A 17,591-nucleotide genomic window follows, 5' to 3' on the forward strand; every position below is an offset into this window, starting at 1 on the left:
TCACGGGCTGTTGATGGTTGGTATTAGAGTATGGAATCTTCGGGCTTTTACTCAGTCAAAAGTGCTTACAAGTTTCTCCAAGCATCGAGAGGAAATTGGTTATTCTTGCAAGACGATAATTTTTGGAAGAAACTTTGGAAGCTGCCCGTGCCCTCAAAAGTTCACCATTTTCTTTGGAAGGCTTGCTCGGGTTGCCTCCCAACAAAGGTACAACTTCAATCAAAACATGTTAATGTTGATCTTTTATGTCATTTGTGTAATATGCATGTGGAGACAATTGTTCATGTCTTGGTTGACTGTTCCTTCTCACGATCTTGCTGGGCATTATCGGCCATAAACCAGTCGGCTACTGGTGTTAATGCCGATTTCTGTGACTGGTTTTTTGACATCCTTGCTGCTGGCAGTGAGGTTGTAGCGAGTGAAGCTGCTATGTTGTGTTAGAGTATTTGGAATACTCAGAATGAAGTGCAATGGCAAAGTAAAAACCGAACTGCTTTGGAAGTGGTAAGATCGGCTAAACATGTCCTTGGCCAATGGAAAATTACAAAGTTTGAGTCTCCTAATGCTTTGTTTGCTACGGGGGACACTACAAACAGTAATTGTTGGCGTAAACCTGATGTTAATACGGTCAAGGTGAATGTTGATGGTGCGACTTTTGAAGCTCATCAAATTGGTTTTGGTTGTGTTGCTTGTGATAGTCATGGCAAGCTTCTTGAAGCTATTTCTGGGAGTAGATGGGGTTGTGTGTCTGCAGAGATAGTTGAGGTAATTGGTATTAAGGAGGCACTTAGTTGGATAAAGCGCAAAGGGTGGGGTATGGTGGTTCTTGAGTTTGATGCTTTGGTTGTGGTTCAAGCGATTAACAGCTCAGTTCATATGCCATCCCAATTTGGTTTGTTAGTTGAGGACTGTCGTACTATTTTATCTAGTTTAAATAATGTCCTTGTCTCTTTTGTCAATCGATCTGCAAATAAGGTTGCCCATTGTGTTGCTAGGGCATCTTATTTATCGTCAGGTTGTATGTTTAATGAGCTGAATGCTCCTTCTTTCTTGTGTGACATTGTTCAGGCTGAGGCCTGATTTTTAATGAAATCCTTGATTCAAAAAAATATATTTCACTATATTTTAGTAGGAACATTAGAGGTCAACCATAATTCATGATAAATTTCAAAGATTAAGGTGGACTTATTTTATCTTAATGATGTAACTTAAACCTATCATAGTTAGTTTAATAAGATAAAAAAATACAAAGAAATAAAACTGGGTAGTAATAACAATTAGTGAATATAAAATTTATCTTATATATGCGACTGAGAGAGAATATGAAAAATATATAAGCTTATATATGTATTGCCATTTCATAATTAGCACAAAAAATATATATTCTAAAAAACGTAAAATAGAATTGACATAATTTATAAATACTATAATATTAGCACAAAGCATATATCCATAGAGTTAGATTAGGTAATGAAGAAAACAACTACTTTTCTCAATAAAAGAAAATAAATACTATAATATTATAGTTGTATAAATAAGTTCTAAAAATTTGAAATTTCCACAAAAGTTATAATCTATCACTACTCGGGATAAATGAGATATAGTGAAAAATAGAGAGAGAGAGAGAGAGAGAGAGAGAGAGAGAGAGAGAGAGAGAGAGAGAGAGAGAGAGAGAGAGAGAGTGTAATTGCATGATAAATAAAGAGAGAGAGAGAGAGAGAGAGAGAGAGAGAGAGAGAGAGAGAGAGAGAGAGAGAGAGAGAATAATTGCATGATAAATAAAAAGAGAGAAGGTGTGTGTAATGTATATGCATAATTTTTAGGAAATAAAGAGGAGAAAACATGTGTGTTAGGAAATAAAGAGGAGAAAACATGTGTGTGTGGGTAATGTGTATATATATAGATATATTATATCATAAGGTTGTGACAACATTGTCTATTATTTGTATGCGGGCTTCTTTCTAAGTAGTGTTTTGAGATCATATTTGTTTCTAGTATATATATATAGATAGATATATAGGTTTAGGGTTAATATTATATTATTATTAATATAATTTGAGTTTTATGGGGATATTTTTGTATTTTTTATAGAATTAAAAATTAAAAAATAAGAGAATTAAGGAGAGAAGAGAAAAATAGCTTTAAAGTAAATTTAGGGTGTCACATCACCGCCTAATACTTCTCCTTTATATATATACTAGGAAACAAACCGCGCTTCGCGTGCGGTTGTATTTTATTTAGTGATAATTAAATCATCAAACTATATTATATTTTTAATTTTAATATTTTTGATATATTTTTTAAAAAATAATATGAGAACTATTTTACTAAACTTTTATTTTTTTTTTACTTAGAAAAATATTTTTTTTTACACAACTTAGAAAAATAAATTAATATTATAGAAAATTCATCATACAATATATTATTTAAAAAATGAAAAAAAAAAAAAGATATCTTCAAATATTGTAGTAAAAATATATTAGAAGTTGAAGAATCCTAACATAAATAAAACATAAAAAAAAATGGTATATTTAAAAATTCTCCTTTATTCAATTAATGATGATGTACATAGATTCTAAAAGAAAATTATATACCACTAAAATAAATTGAGCCAAAGAGAGAAACATGTGAGTAAATGACTAAAAATATAATAGAGTCATAATTAGGGTTAACTAATTAGTATAGGAAAATTTTATAATGCACCCCTTTAAAAGGGATATATCGATACATCTCTATCTATTTTAGTATCCGAAAGATTTTTTAGTCAAATTTTTTCTCATAGTCATGTAAATTATAGTTATTTAAAACATCCTGCAAAATTTTAAGAAATTCGAAAAAGTTTAACACGCCGAAAATTGCGTTTAAGCAGTGTGTTGCACGCGTGACTATTTTATTTTATACGCGTGTGTGCATCAGTACATTCCTTTTAAGGGGTGTATTTTAGAATCACCCATTAGTATATTTATACCTAATATTTTTTTAAAAAAAATTAAAGAAAATAATAAGTAAATATAATTATATGTCTAGGTAGATTGTTTTATTAACTAATATTCAAAGATTTAAACGTATGAAGGTTAAATATCTAATAAAATTATAATTTAAAATTTAATTTCAAAAATGTAGATTAAAATAAAATTTTGGAAAATATTATTTTAACTAAAAGTATAGATAAAAAAAAATATATTTTTTAATTTCCTTTTAATTTATTTTGGTAAAAATATTAGACTAAATAGAAGAAAATATAATTTTAGAGTGTTATGTAACCACCTCATATCAAAGCTTTAGTTTGTTATAAAATTAGTGATTCTATTACAACACAAATTATTGTTAATTTTTTTTTTGAAAATAACATTATTTAATTTATTTTAAAAATCACTAAAATGTATTAACCTCACGGAAGTTGTTTTTCAATTAAAAAAATGTATAATTCTATTTTTTAAAATTAATTATAGATATTTTTTTCAAATGAAATTATAAATACGTTTACTTTATAAAATATTAAGTTCAATTGTTTATAGTCATGAGGAATAATCATTCGAGTTTAGATTTAAAATTTAGTTATTTATATTTCTTGATAGATAAAATTTATTTATTATAAGTTATATATTTATATCAATAGAAAAAATTAAAGTATCTAATTATGATTAAAGAGAAACGCCATTTTATTCTTCATATGCATACACATACAAAATAATTTCTCAATTGAAAACAATGTTAGTTCTACATATGCACACCCATACACATCTTTTTTATTAATTAGTTAGACCATCAATAAATTACAAAAACAACAAATGATGATTATATATCAATATTTATATATACACATAATATTTATATATGGTACCCTCTCATTCCTTTAGAGAAAGTCACAGGATGAAGTAGTTCAAACATTTAATTTATTAAAAAAAATAATAAAACTATACATATGTATTTTAACTTTAAACACTTCAAAGTACTATATATGTATTAATATTAGAAATTTTTTTAAAAATTATAAAGTTAACTTTGATATACCATTTTAGAGACACCGCAATATTTATGAAGCTACCACAATCGAGTTTATTGTAGAAATTATCACCGTAATATTTATGGAGCTAAGACCGTCGAGTTGGATATCATCATAAACAAAGCAATTAACAAAAACCTAGGTGGGAATTTATAGTAGAATTTTGAAAAGAGAGAATGATTGCTATGAGAAATGAGAAAAAAAAAATATTAAGAATGTAAAGTTAATATTAGGGTTAGACTTAGAAAATTGAGAATTTTTTTATTGAAATAAATAGCTATAACTCTTAAAAAAATGAACAAATAAATAGCTAAAAAAATTAAAGTTGTTATAAATATTAATAATTATGTGGATGTCCAAATCTTTTATTTATTACCATGAATTGTAATGAACATTCCTCTTTTCCTTAGTTTCCCTTTTTCTTAGTTTCTTAATATCTCACTCTTGTATTTGTATAAATAGGGGTTCACCCCATTGGAATAAACAACTGAGAAATTCTCATTCACTTTCTATTTCTCTCTTCATCTTCTTCTTCTTTCTTCTCATCTATTTTATATTATTTTATATTATTTCATAACACGTTATCAGCACAGCACGAGTCTCTGCCCAAGCTTCAAGCATGAGTCTCTACCTGTTGCTCCTAAATTCGCCCAATATACGTGGACCAGTCGAGAGGGGACACGTGGATCAGATAACTTGGGAAGATTTGCTAAGTCTTTTTATGCCACCAGGAAGCGCTATTCGCATGGGTCCCGGAGGATACACCCGGAGTACAAGGTACTCCGGGAAGCTATCATAGCATGAAGGCACTCCGGGATGTGTCAGGACTCTCCCGAGAAATCAAGTCGCATTTAATGCTGCATGGGAGGAAGCGTGTTGGGACTGTAACACGCAATAAAGTCTGACGGCACAACCCCCGAACAGCAGCGCTACAGTAATGATCATTTAAGTCTAACGACGGCTACTCTGCGAAGAGTCACGTCAATCATAAGGCAAAAAGGACATTCTCCATAAAAACCCTACAGCACCTAGGGATTTGACCATGCATCACCCATGGTATACTCATCGGGAATGCCCAACTTTATGGATACTTACAGACACATGTGTAAGAACAATTCTAGGGATTACCCCACCAAAACACTATAAATACCCCCCTCAAAGCTCATTTAATGGGGTCGAGAATCTTGGTTGCTAAAAGAGCAAGAAGAGAACAAACTCACCAAGAACATTCTCTGTATTTAAGAGAAAAACATTCTCTCAAGTGTAGAATCTGTATTAAATACATCCATTAATAGCAGTGGCTCGTGGACTAAGGCTCATTAACGCCCCAACCACGTAAAAGTCTTCATCTCACTTTCTTACAGCTCATTATTATAATTATATTTTAATAGTTGCCGAAAACCTCGGTCAACATTTTGGTGCTTTCATTGAGAGCTGAGGAAAGCTGCTTCACAACAAGCATTTAACTTCACGATAATGGTGGAGACAAGAGCTACACGTCATCCTCGCCCTCTAGAAGACGCTCAAGATCCCAATGAGGAAGATGTAGCCTCAAGGGCAGCAGAGGAGTCCGAGGAAGAAGAAGAAATAGTTCCCGAGGAAAACCACGAGGAACACCTCGACGAGTATGCCTATGATGATGGAAGCTACCAAGAGCTGGTGCTCCTCAGACAAAAAGCTATCGATCATGAAGCTGAGATCGAAGCTCAGAAAGTGCAAAATCAAAAAATGCATGAAGTGATGCTAGCCATGCAGAAAGCCATGGAGGCAGCTGGCATTCACGTGCATCCCAAGGCGATGGCTGCTGGACTCGACGGGGAGCCAGCAACGTCTTCGCCTAATTCCCAGCAGCAAAGGCCTAGGGAACCTAGCCCTATAAGGCACCCTGCTGAGGAAAACCAAACAAAAAACCCTACTTCTGCCCCTGGTCGAAAGAAAAAGGCGCAGGATCCGCGAAAGGTCCGCTCGGATTTCCCTAAAGGGAAAGGTCCGCAGAGGGGCAAGCCCCAAAAAGGGAGTCTTGGCCCTCAGGATCGAGGGGACCGGAAAAGCGTTTCCGTGCACCAGGAACCAGGGGGTAGAGGAAGAGGAGGACAGAGATGTCCACCCATTGATCTGAGAAATCAAATCAATGGGAATCAAGGTGACCTCCGGGATCACCTTGACCAAAAAGATACGAGCCCGTAGTCTCCTCGGCATCAGAACGAAGGGATTATGGCAGAACTTGCCATACTTCGAAAAGATATTGCCCGAGTCTCCCGGAGGCAGAAGGGAGATGACTCCGACTCGGACAGTGAGGATCGGGAGCCTTGTGCCAAACATATCCTGGAGGCGGAGCTCCCTAAAAATTTCAAGATGCCCGAAATGGCGGCATATACTGGGAACTCCGACCCCAGTGATCACTTGTCACGATTCAACCGGGTCATGACAGTCATGCGGGTCAGCAATGACGCCAAATGCTTATGCTTCCCCCTCACTCTGAGCGGATCGGCAGAGGAATGGTTCAAGAAATTGGAACCAGGATCGGTGGGTTGCTGGAACAAACTCCAAACCAACTTCCGGAGACAGTTTGTTGCTGCCAGGAAAGTCAACTTGGAGGTTAGTGCCTTGACCAACATCAAGCAACTGCCCACCGAGACCTTGAAGAATTACATCAAGAGGTTCCGAGAGGAAGCCTCGAAGACCAAGAAGGTCGACGACGGACAACAGCTTGCGCTTCTCCAAGCAGGAATCCGCACTGGTGTTAGGCTATTTTTAGCCTATGTTTTGGATCCAATTTATGTGCATTTCTAGCTGTGTTGGGACGGAATTACGCTTGTTTTCTATGTTTTCAGGTTCTTTGGAATAAAAGAGGTCTCGGGTGCAGAAATTCATTAAAAGACGTGCTGAGCCGAAGAAAACTCAATTTTTGAGTTTTTGTGCATATCTGGCCGCGGCTAAACACAACTTGGCCGCGGCTAGATCTCGAGAATTCAGAAGCATCAGTCGCCGCGGCGATGAAGAGGCTCGCCGCGGCGAGTTACGAGATACAGAGAGAGCCTAAATTTGGCAATTTCTCGCCGCGGCGAGAGGAAGCTTGGCCGCGGCGAGATCCCGTACGGACCAGGGGCATTTTCGTCCATCGAACCCTAAATTTCAATTATAAATAGAAAACTGCGATTGAAAGTCAGGGGAAGCGATTTGGAACCCTAAAACATAGTAGAAAGCGGCAGGAAGAGCGGAAGAAATCAAAGTGAAGATCCAGAGTCAATCCACCAACAGTTTCTTTCTCTATTCCTCTTTAATTTATTTATGTTGAATATTGCTATAGGAATGGTTATGGATTTGTTTCTGAACTAAATTTCCCATTTAGGGAGGATGATGATTGTTGTTTAATGTTTTGCCTAGTTAATGTTTAATTACCATTCCTCAATTCTTGTTTGTGAAATTATCTTAATTTGTGTTTAATTTCATGTTTAAGATTGATCACCTTGTGCATGCTCTATGATCTCAATTCAAAATCTGAAAAGTGAGAATTGCGAATGCTAAAATTAAGATAATCGATGTTCTATGTGAAACGAAAGTATTCGCATGACTTATGTGACGAGTAGATTATTACTTAATGCTGATTTCATGTTAGTTTAATTAAGGAATTAATTAGATAACATGTGATTTAGAATCTAGAAGATCTGAAAGGAGCTAGGTTGTTTCGTAATCTGTCATTCACTTCTAGAATAGGATAGTAATTAATCATTAACGATTTGGGTAAACAACAACAGGATTCTCCTCCCTATTGTCTCATCTTGCTTAACTTTAAATTGTGTTATTAAGTTTTCTGAATTTCTTTCATATTTTACTGTTTTTAAATCATAATTGCTTTTGATTTACCGAATAGATTCATAAGTATAATTTAGTAGTACTTAATCCAATTCCCTGTGGGATCGACCTCACCTGTGTGAGATTTACTACTTGATTGCGTATACTTGCGTAGTGTTTAAAAATATAGCAACAAGTTTTTGGCGCCGTTGCCGGGGAATTGTTAAAGATTAATATTACATAAAATTATACTAACTTCTACTTTGGTATATTTTCTCTTGGTGATTTTTCTAACCTTTTTCTTGCAATAATTTCTCGATAAATTTCAGGAATCCTAAGTGCATGCGCCGTCAAGGACAAACAGTCATATTACCAGTTGATCCTGAAATCGAGAAAACTTGCAGGAGGAATCGAAAGAACAAGAGGCAAGAAAGAGTTTCAAAGAATCGCCGAAACATCAGAAATCATGGCTGCCAATGTGAACAATAATGCTGGAAACAATGGGGGTAATAACGGTAATAATGGAGGTGCCGTGGAAGATCAAGCTAATGGCCGTAGCTTGAGAGATTACATTCTCCCTACTCTGACGGGAGTGCAGTCATGTATCAGGCCACCGGCAGTGGATGCAAATAATTTCGAGATTAAGCCTGCCATACTACAAATGGTGCAGTCTTCAGTCCAGTTTGGTGGACTCCCTTCTGAAGACCCCAATCTGCATCTATCGAACTTCATGGAGTTATGTCAGACCTTCAAAGTCAATGGGGTTAGTGATGACGCCATCCGTTTGAGACTGTTTCCATTCTCACTGAGAGAGCGAGCCAAGAGTTGGTTGATCTCCTTGCCACCAAATTCTATAGCAACATGGACAGACTTAGCAACAAAATTTCTGTCTAAATTCTTCCCTCCAAAGAAAGTACGCAAAGCTGCGAGGAGAAATAAACAACTTCTGTCAGCAAGATAATGAATCTCTCCATGAGGCTTGGGAGAGGTTTAAAGATTTAATCAGAAAATGCCCTCATCATGGCATAGAGAAGTGGATGCTGGTTCACAATTTCTACAACGGGTTGGTTGGTAACACTAGAACTCTGATAGATGCAGCAGCTGGTGGAGCTTTTATGAGAAAGAGTGCTAATGAGGCTTACGATCTATTGGAGGAGATGGCTCTAAATAATCAGCAGTGGCCAACTGAAAGGAGTCAAACTAAGAAAGTAGCTGGTGTGCTAGAGGTTGATGCCATCACAAAATTGACAGCTCAAGTTGAGGCCTTGACAAAGCTGATTGCAGGGCAAGCTAAACAAGCCCAAGTTATTTGTGAGATATGTGGAGGCAACCATCACTTTTCAGAGTGTCAGGCAGATGTGGATAATTTGCCAATGGATCAAGCAAAAGCCATTGGGAACTACTCCCAAAATAATAATTATGGGCACAACCAACAGGGGTTCTACCAGCAGAGAAATCAGCCCCAACAAAACCAACAACAAAGTCCTAGTGGCTCCAATATCCAAGCTGATTTATTGCTCCAATTCATGATGGAAACTAGAGCCTCTATTAAAACTCTAGAAACTCAAATGGAACAATTGGCTACTCAAGTGGCAAACCAAGCTCAAGGAAATTCAGCTAGCACTAGTGAGGCAAAAGGAAAAGAGCAATGTAAAGCAATTTCCTTGAGGAGTGGAAAGAATTATGATGGGCCTGATGTGGTACGACCACTCAATGAAGAAGTTAAAGATCAATCAGCACCAACTCCAACATCAATAGAAAAGAAAACTACTGATAGCCCTGCACCACCACAACAGTCTCCACCAATCAGTATTGATCATCATGTGAAGATACCTTATCCTCAGAGACTCCGAAAGACCAATCTAGACAAGCAGTTTACAAAATTTCTAGAGGTCTTCAAAAGACTACATATTAATATTCCTTTTGCTGAAGCCTTGGAACAAATGCCCCGTTATGTGAAGTTCATGAAGGAGATATTGTCTAAGAAGAGAAAAATGGAGGACTATGAAACAGTGGCATTAACTGAGGAGTGTAGCGCCATTTTGCAAAAGAAACTACCGCCCAAGCTTAAAGATCCGGGTAGTTTCAATATTCCATGCTCTATAGGGGGTGCAGTGGAAACTAAAGCTCTATGTGATCTGGGAGCAAGCATTAATCTAATGCCGTTGTCTGTCTTCAAAAGGCTAGGATTGGGAAAAGCAAAGCCCACAACAGTGACTCTACAACTAGCGGATCGTTCTCTAACTCATCCTCGTGGCATAATTGAAGATGTACTGGTGAAGGTTGGTAAGTTTATCTTCCCTGCTGATTTCTTAATTCTTGATATGGAGGAAGATTCAACTATTCCCATTATTTTGGGAAGACCATTCTTGGCCACGGGTCGAGCATTAATAGATGTTCAAAAGGGGGAGTTAAAGTTGCGAGTCCAAGATGAAGAGGTCAATTTTAATGTTTTTGCCCCAACTGACATTCCTACCTGTTGCAATATTGAGGTGGTGAAGGGTTCTTTTGTTAAAACTGATAAGAAGAAAGCAAAGCCTAAAGAGCGACTTCGAACGATTCAGCGTCGTTGGAAAAGATTGATGTGTGGTAGTTCTGAAGGTGAGCTTACTCTTGTGCAAAACTCTGAAATCAACACTATTGGTGGTAAATTTTCTTCATTTAGTGCGAGGGCTCTTTTGAATGCAAAGGGTGGACTTGATCCCTTCTGATGGGGCTCAGGTAAGTTTCTCTCACCCTGGTTTATTTTCATACATTGGGGACAATGTGCATTTTAGTTTGGGGGGGGAGACTTAAATTTTTCAGTTTATTTGTTTTAGTTTAGTTTGTTTTAGTTTTTTTTAGTCTTGTGTGATAGCTAAATTGAAACTTGTGCAATGGATTAAAACATAACTGTGTGCTTGACTTGCAACTGTTTGAATTAAATTGGATGTGTGCTAGGAAGTGATTCATGTAGATTTAAAACATTTGCTATTCTCACATATCACCTCTGTTCTATTTGGTTTGTGGAATGATTGATTGAACATGAAATAGAATTTGGTTGACATACTCTCTTGAAGCGAAATCCTTGATGATTTTTGTTTGGAAAGTGATTTAGGCAAGTTTTCTTTGGAACGATTGAGCCTTTCAAGCCTACCTATAAATTTTTACCATAGTATACCCAAAGTTGAGCCTTAGCCTGTTTTAAAATTTTTTTTTTTTCACCACTTAACTGAGCTGAATTTGTCTCTTAAACTCTTTTCACCCTGAACATACCTTATTATGCCATGAGCCTTGAAGCAAGTTTGGGGGGATAAGTGATGTAAGTGGAAAAATAAAGTGTAGGAATGAGAGATTGAAAAAAAAAGGAATAATATTGTGTGTTGTGCCTATGAAAAAGAAGAAAGAAAAAAAAACAAAAAAATGTCTTCTTGAAGAAGAAAAAGTTAAGAAAATTATGAGGTACACACATAAGAAAAATTGCAATCTCTTATTTCTGTTTTTGGGATATATGGAAAGAAAGCAAAATAAATGTCTAGGCTTGCTTGGTTAATAGTGCTTATGGTATAGTATAGCCTAAATGACTTCTCACCTACCCATGTACCTAAGCCATGTGATGTTAACCGAAAAAGACCTATTGATTCCAAATAGAAATTTGTCAACATTAGTGGAGAGAGGTATGTCATTCAAACTTATTGATCATGTGTTAGTGGGATGTTGGAAAGTTAGAACAGTTGTGATATTGATGGAAATTGCGATGCTTTATGTTTGTATGAATTACTTACTTGTAAATTGCACATTCAACTTAGTTCTTAGAGTTGGCAAGTTGAAATTCTGGTTATTGATGGATTGAAGTTGTGCAGGTGGTGGTAACAATTAAATTGTTGGAAAGTTCAGCTATCATTGTCAGTTTTTTTTTAGTTTAGTCTTAGTTTACTCGGGGACGAGTAAAGAGTCAGTTTGGGGGAGTTTGTTAGGCTATTTTTAGCCTATGTTTTGGATCCAATTTATGTGCATTTCTAGCTGTGTTGGGACGGAATTACGCTTGTTTTCTATGTTTTCAGGTTCTTTGGAATAAAAGAGGTCTCGGGTGCAGAAATTCATTAAAAGACGTGCTGAGCCGAAGAAAACTCAATTTTTGAGTTTTTGTGCATATCTGGCCGCGGCTAAACACAACTTGGCCGCGGCTAGATCTCGAGAATTCAGAAGCATCAGTCGCCGCGGCGATGAAGAGGCTCGCCGCGGCGAGTTACGAGATACAGAGAGAGCCTAAATTTGGCAATTTCTCGCCGCGGCGAGAGGAAGCTTGGCCGCGGCGAGATCCCGTACGGACCAGGGGCATTTTCGTCCATCGAACCCTAAATTTCAATTATAAATAGAAAACTGCGATTGAAAGTCAGGGGAAGCGATTTGGAACCCTAAAACATAGTAGAAAGCGGCAGGAAGAGCGGAAGAAATCAAAGTGAAGATCCAGAGTCAATCCACCAACAGTTTCTTTCTCTATTCCTCTTTAATTTATTTATGTTGAATATTGCTATAGGAATGGTTATGGATTTGTTTCTGAACTAAATTTCCCATTTAGGGAGGATGATGATTGTTGTTTAATGTTTTGCCTAGTTAATGTTTAATTACCATTCCTCAATTCTTGTTTGTGAAATTATCTTAATTTGTGTTTAATTTCATGTTTAAGATTGATCACCTTGTGCATGCTCTATGATCTCAATTCAAAATCTGAAAAGTGAGAATTGCGAATGCTAAAATTAAGATAATCGATGTTCTATGTGAAACGAAAGTATTCGCATGACTTATGTGACGAGTAGATTATTACTTAATGCTGATTTCATGTTAGTTTAATTAAGGAATTAATTAGATAACATGTGATTTAGAATCTAGAAGATCTGAAAGGAGCTAGGTTGTTTCGTAATCTGTCATTCACTTCTAGAATAGGATAGTAATTAATCATTAACGATTTGGGTAAACAACAACAGGATTCTCCTCCCTATTGTCTCATCTTGCTTAACTTTAAATTGTGTTATTAAGTTTTCTGAATTTCTTTCATATTTTACTGTTTTTAAATCATAATTGCTTTTGATTTACCGAATAGATTCATAAGTATAATTTAGTAGTACTTAATCCAATTCCCTGTGGGATCGACCTCACCTGTGTGAGATTTACTACTTGATTGCGTATACTTGCGTAGTGTTTAAAAATATAGCAACAACTGGGACTCCCTTCTGGAACGAATTACAGCAAGAAGGCGCTGCCAGCCTTCAGGACTTCCAGAAGCGAGTCCAAAAATATATTAACCTCGAAGAAGCCCAAATCGTGGCTTACGGAGGCTATTATCCCACCGGGATAGCGGGATACATGCCAGGAGTACCGCCCTCGGGTACTGTCCCGACCGCGACCCCTCCGGTAAGTGGCATACAGTTCTCTGCTACTCCCGGATACAGCCAGGGGCAAGTTTTGCCCCCGGCATCTACCCATTACGGCAACCCGTCCGGGGTGAGTGGACGTACTCCTTCACAGGCTGCCCCGACTGCTAGCTTAACAGGCCCTACCCAGGGGTCGAGGAGCAAAAGGTCTTCCAAAGGCAGCACCCGAACGGGAGAGAAGCGCCAAAAGAAGGGGTACACACCCCAATACACCCAGTACACAGAGCTCACGGACTCTCAGGAACGTGTATATTTTGCCACAAGGCAGAATACGCACTACCGGAGACCGCAGCCATTGTACAAAGACAGCTCCCGGAGAGATCCGAGTAAAAGGTGCGAGTACCACAACGACGTTGGTCATAGCACCAATGAGTGTAAAAATCTCAAAGACGAGATTGAAAATCTGATCCGTTTGGGCCACCTCTATGAGTGGATCAAAAATAGGTTGCCCCACCTTAATCCGGGGCAGGTGGCAGGGGGTATGCCTTCGGGAACACCAGGGGGTACAGCAGGAGTATTGCCTCCAGCTGCTCCCGCAGGTGACGCCCAGCATATACCCGGACTACCGCCCTGGCCTAATGGACGGGTAGCCATGATCTCCGGAGGTCCCCATATCGGAGGAAACACTCGCAAGGAGCGAAAGAGATATGCCGAGGCCGCAAGACACAGTGAGGTGTGGGAGGTCACTCAACTCCCGGCTCAAAGGCCTCGGCTAATGGACCAACCCATAACGTTCACGGAAGAAGACGCCAAGGCAGTGCGTTTTCCTCACCACGACCCGCTGGTCATAGAGACCCCCATCGCAAATAAAGTGGTGGCTAGGGTCCTGATTGACAATGGGAGTTCCGTGAACTTGCTCTTCAAAGAAGCCTTCACTGCGATAGGGTTGACCGACCGGGACCTCTCTCCTAGTGGATCGCAGCTCACAGGGTTTAACGGGACGACGCTAATCCCGATGGGAAAAGTCAGGCTCCCGGTTACCCTGTGCCCGGATACCCCCCAAAGCACATTCAAGTATTGCACCTTCGTGGTGGTAGACTGTCCAACAGCTTACAACGCAATCTTAGGCCGACCGGCCCTCGTCGACTTTGGTGCAATAACTTCAATCCGACACCTATGCCTAAAATTCCCTACCCAGGAAGCCGGAGTCGGAACGGTGAGGGGAAATCAAGGAGAGGCCAGGCAATGTTACAATGTTGCCACCCACTTGCCAGTACTTATGGTCCGGGGGCCCCCTGAAATAGAGAAGGCTGAAGAAGACGAGTTGGATCCTCGCATAGGATCCGAAAGGGTCATAGAGCCAATGGAGGACGTCGAGAAAATACCAGTGTGCGACGACGACTCCACCAAAGTACTCCGGATAGGGAGAAGCCTGGATCCGGAGGAAAAAGATAAAATAATAAAAACACTGAAGGGCGCCATCGACATTTTTGCATGGCGCCAAGAGGACATGACCGGCATCAGCCCTCATGTCATCACCCATGTACTCAACGTCAACCCGGACGTGCCCCCTGTACAGCAAAAGAGACGCCCGCTCGACTCGGTGAAAGCCGAGGCTTTAGAGAAAGAGGTGGACAAACTTTTGTCCAATGGCATGATCCGCGACGTATACTATCCGGAATGGCTGGCCAATCCGGTACTGGTGCCCAAGCCGAACGGGACTTGGCGGGTTTGTATAGATTTCACAGATCTAAACAAAGCCTGCCCAAAGGACTGCTTTCCGCTGCCCAGGATCGACCAGATGGTAGACGCCACGTCCGGATTTAAGCTGTTGTCTTTCATGGATGCCTATGCGGGGTACAACCAAATAAAAATGCATACGGCAGACCAGGAGTGCACTAGCTTCAGGACCGATAAGGGGGTATACTGTTACCTAGTCATGCCTTTCGGACTGAAAAACGCCGGAGCAACCTATCAAAGAATGGTTAACCGGATGTTTAAAAGCCTCCTGGGACGAAACATGGAGGTATATGTAGACGACATGCTCGTCAAATCCAAAGCATGCAGCAGCCATGCAAACGACTTAGAGGAATGTTTCGAAGTCGTCCGGAGATACGGCATGAAGCTCAATCCGAAAAAATGCACCTTCGGGGTCAAGTCGGGGAAATTCCTGGGCTTCATAGTCAGCCAAAGGGGGATCGAGGCAAACCCGGAGAAAATCCAAGCTCTCCTGGACATGCCATCCCCCAAAAAACATAAGGACGTGCAGAGTTTGACCGGAAAGGTAGCTGCACTGAGCCGATTTATCTCACGGTCCACGGACAAGTGCATACCCTTCTTCAACATACTGAAGAAATGCCAAAAGTTCGAATGGACAGATGAATGCGAGGAGGCATTCAAAAGGTTAAAAGACCACATGGCGAAACCTCCTATCCTATCAAAACCCGTCCTTGGAGAAGACTTGTTCCTTTACTTGGCCGTCTCCGAGCATGCGGTCGCGTCGCACCGGTCCGGAGGAAGAAAAATTCAGCACCCCGTGTACTATGTTAGCAAACGCATGGTAGGGGCCGAGACAAGGTACCCTGTTATTGAAAAATTAGTATTCTCCGCCTCCCCGATGGCATCAAGGAAGTTGAGACCATACTTCCAAGCCCATCCGATCGAATCTTGACCAATCATCCACTCCGCAAGTTCTCCGTAAGCCTGAAGCATCCGGAAGACTCCTCAAGTGGGCAATGGAGCTGAGTCAGTTCGACTTACATTACGTGCCCCGGATTTCCATAAAAGGCCAAGCCTTGGCGGACTTCATCACCGAATGTAATGAAGCCGAGGCAACAGCCAATACACCAGAGCCACCCATCCCCACTTGGAGAGTATTTGTGGATGGAGCTTCTAATGAGAACGGTTCAGGAGCCGGAGTGGCTATGATATCACCTACTGGATTGCGGCTCCAAGCAGCACTCCGATTCAACTTCACAGCTTCGAATAATGAAGCCGAATATGAGGCCCTGATAGCAGGGCTAAAATTGGCTAAAGCTGTAGGAGCCAAAAGGGTGGAAGTCTACAGCGATTCTCAGCTGGTCGTAAACCAAGTTTCCGGAGAATACCAAACTCGCGGCGAAAGGATGGCCGCATACGTAACAATAGTCCGAGAACTGCTCCACGAGTTCACGGACTATAAAATAGAAAGAATCCCCCGAGAAAAGAACGCTCACGCGGACTGTCTGGCTAAGTTAGCCTCGGACAGCGAAATCGAAGAGCTGGGGGTAGTACCAGTGGAACGCTTGGCAGAGCCAAGCATCAAAATAAAAGAGACCACACAAACGGTTGGGCAAGAACCCAGCTGGATGGTCCCCATCATAAAGTACATAACCTCAGGTGAGTTGCCCCAAGAAAGGGCACTCGTCTCGAAAGATTCGCATCGTGCTCATCGTTATGTAATGATGGATCAAATTCTCTACCGAGAGGACTCGGCATGCCTTATTTAAGGTGTGTATCGGACCCGAAGCTAGACAAATCATGCCGGAGGTCCATGAAGTGAGCTCCTGTGGAGACCATACGGGAGGACCCAGCCTCTCAAGGAAAATATTGAGGCAGGGATACTTCTGGCCAACAATGAAAAAAGATTGTATAGACTATGTCCAAAAGTGTGACTCGTGCCAAAGGTACGCGAACATACCGAGAGCTCCTCCAAATGAGATCACGTTGATGACCAGCCCCTGGCCCTTCGCGGTCTGGGGAATAGATCTCATCGGGTCTCTACCTACGGGAAAAGGAGGGGTAAAGTATGCAATAGTAGCAGTGGTCTACTTCACCAAGTGGACAGAGGCTGAGCCTATGAAGACAATAACTGCTAAGAAGGCGTTGGACTTTGTTATCAAAAACATAGTGTGTCGATACGGCTTGCCTCACAAGATAGTCTCAGACAATGGAAAGCAATTTGATTGCGAGGAATTTACTGACTTTTGCAACCAACACGGAGTGGTAAAAAGCTTCTCCGCGGTAGCCGGGCCTCAAACAAACGGCCAAAGCGGAAGCCAATAAAGTCCTAAAGGTCACCTTGAAAAAGAAGCCGCCGGCCCGTAAAAATAACTCGGCCCGAAGAATTGCCAAGGGTATTGTGGGCCTACCGGACGACTCCCGTAACCACAACCGGTCACTCGCCGTTCTCAATGGCGTACGGTTGTGAAGCAATGGTCCCGGTGGAAACATTATTCCCATCCCACAGAGGACGACTTATGATCCGCCACCAATCGTGCCCCGCTTCCAAGAAGCTCTGGATCAAGTCGAAGAACTCCGGGATGAGTCCCAAATACGGATGGCCGCTTATCAAAAGAAGGTGACCAAGTATTTTAACTCCAAGGTTAAAAATAGAAAATTCGCTATTGGGGATATGGTCCTAAGAAGGGTTTTCCCAGCCACCCAAGAACCCGGAG

At 40.2% G+C, this 17,591-nt stretch overlaps 1 non-coding gene across 1 annotated transcript; it reads right to left on the bottom strand.

Annotated features, from left to right (window-relative positions):
- Positions 1-8,721: 8,721 nt before the first annotated feature.
- Positions 8,722-8,828, bottom strand: LOC133038648 (small nucleolar RNA R71). The gene has a single exon (XR_009688148.1). It is a non-coding gene; the product is annotated as a small nucleolar RNA R71 (small nucleolar RNA).
- Positions 8,829-17,591: the final 8,763 nt, after the last annotated feature.

This window comes from Cannabis sativa, chromosome 5, assembly GCF_029168945.1.
Source record: "Cannabis sativa cultivar Pink pepper isolate KNU-18-1 chromosome 5, ASM2916894v1, whole genome shotgun sequence".
Classification (NCBI taxonomy): Eukaryota; Viridiplantae; Streptophyta; class Magnoliopsida; order Rosales; family Cannabaceae; genus Cannabis; species Cannabis sativa.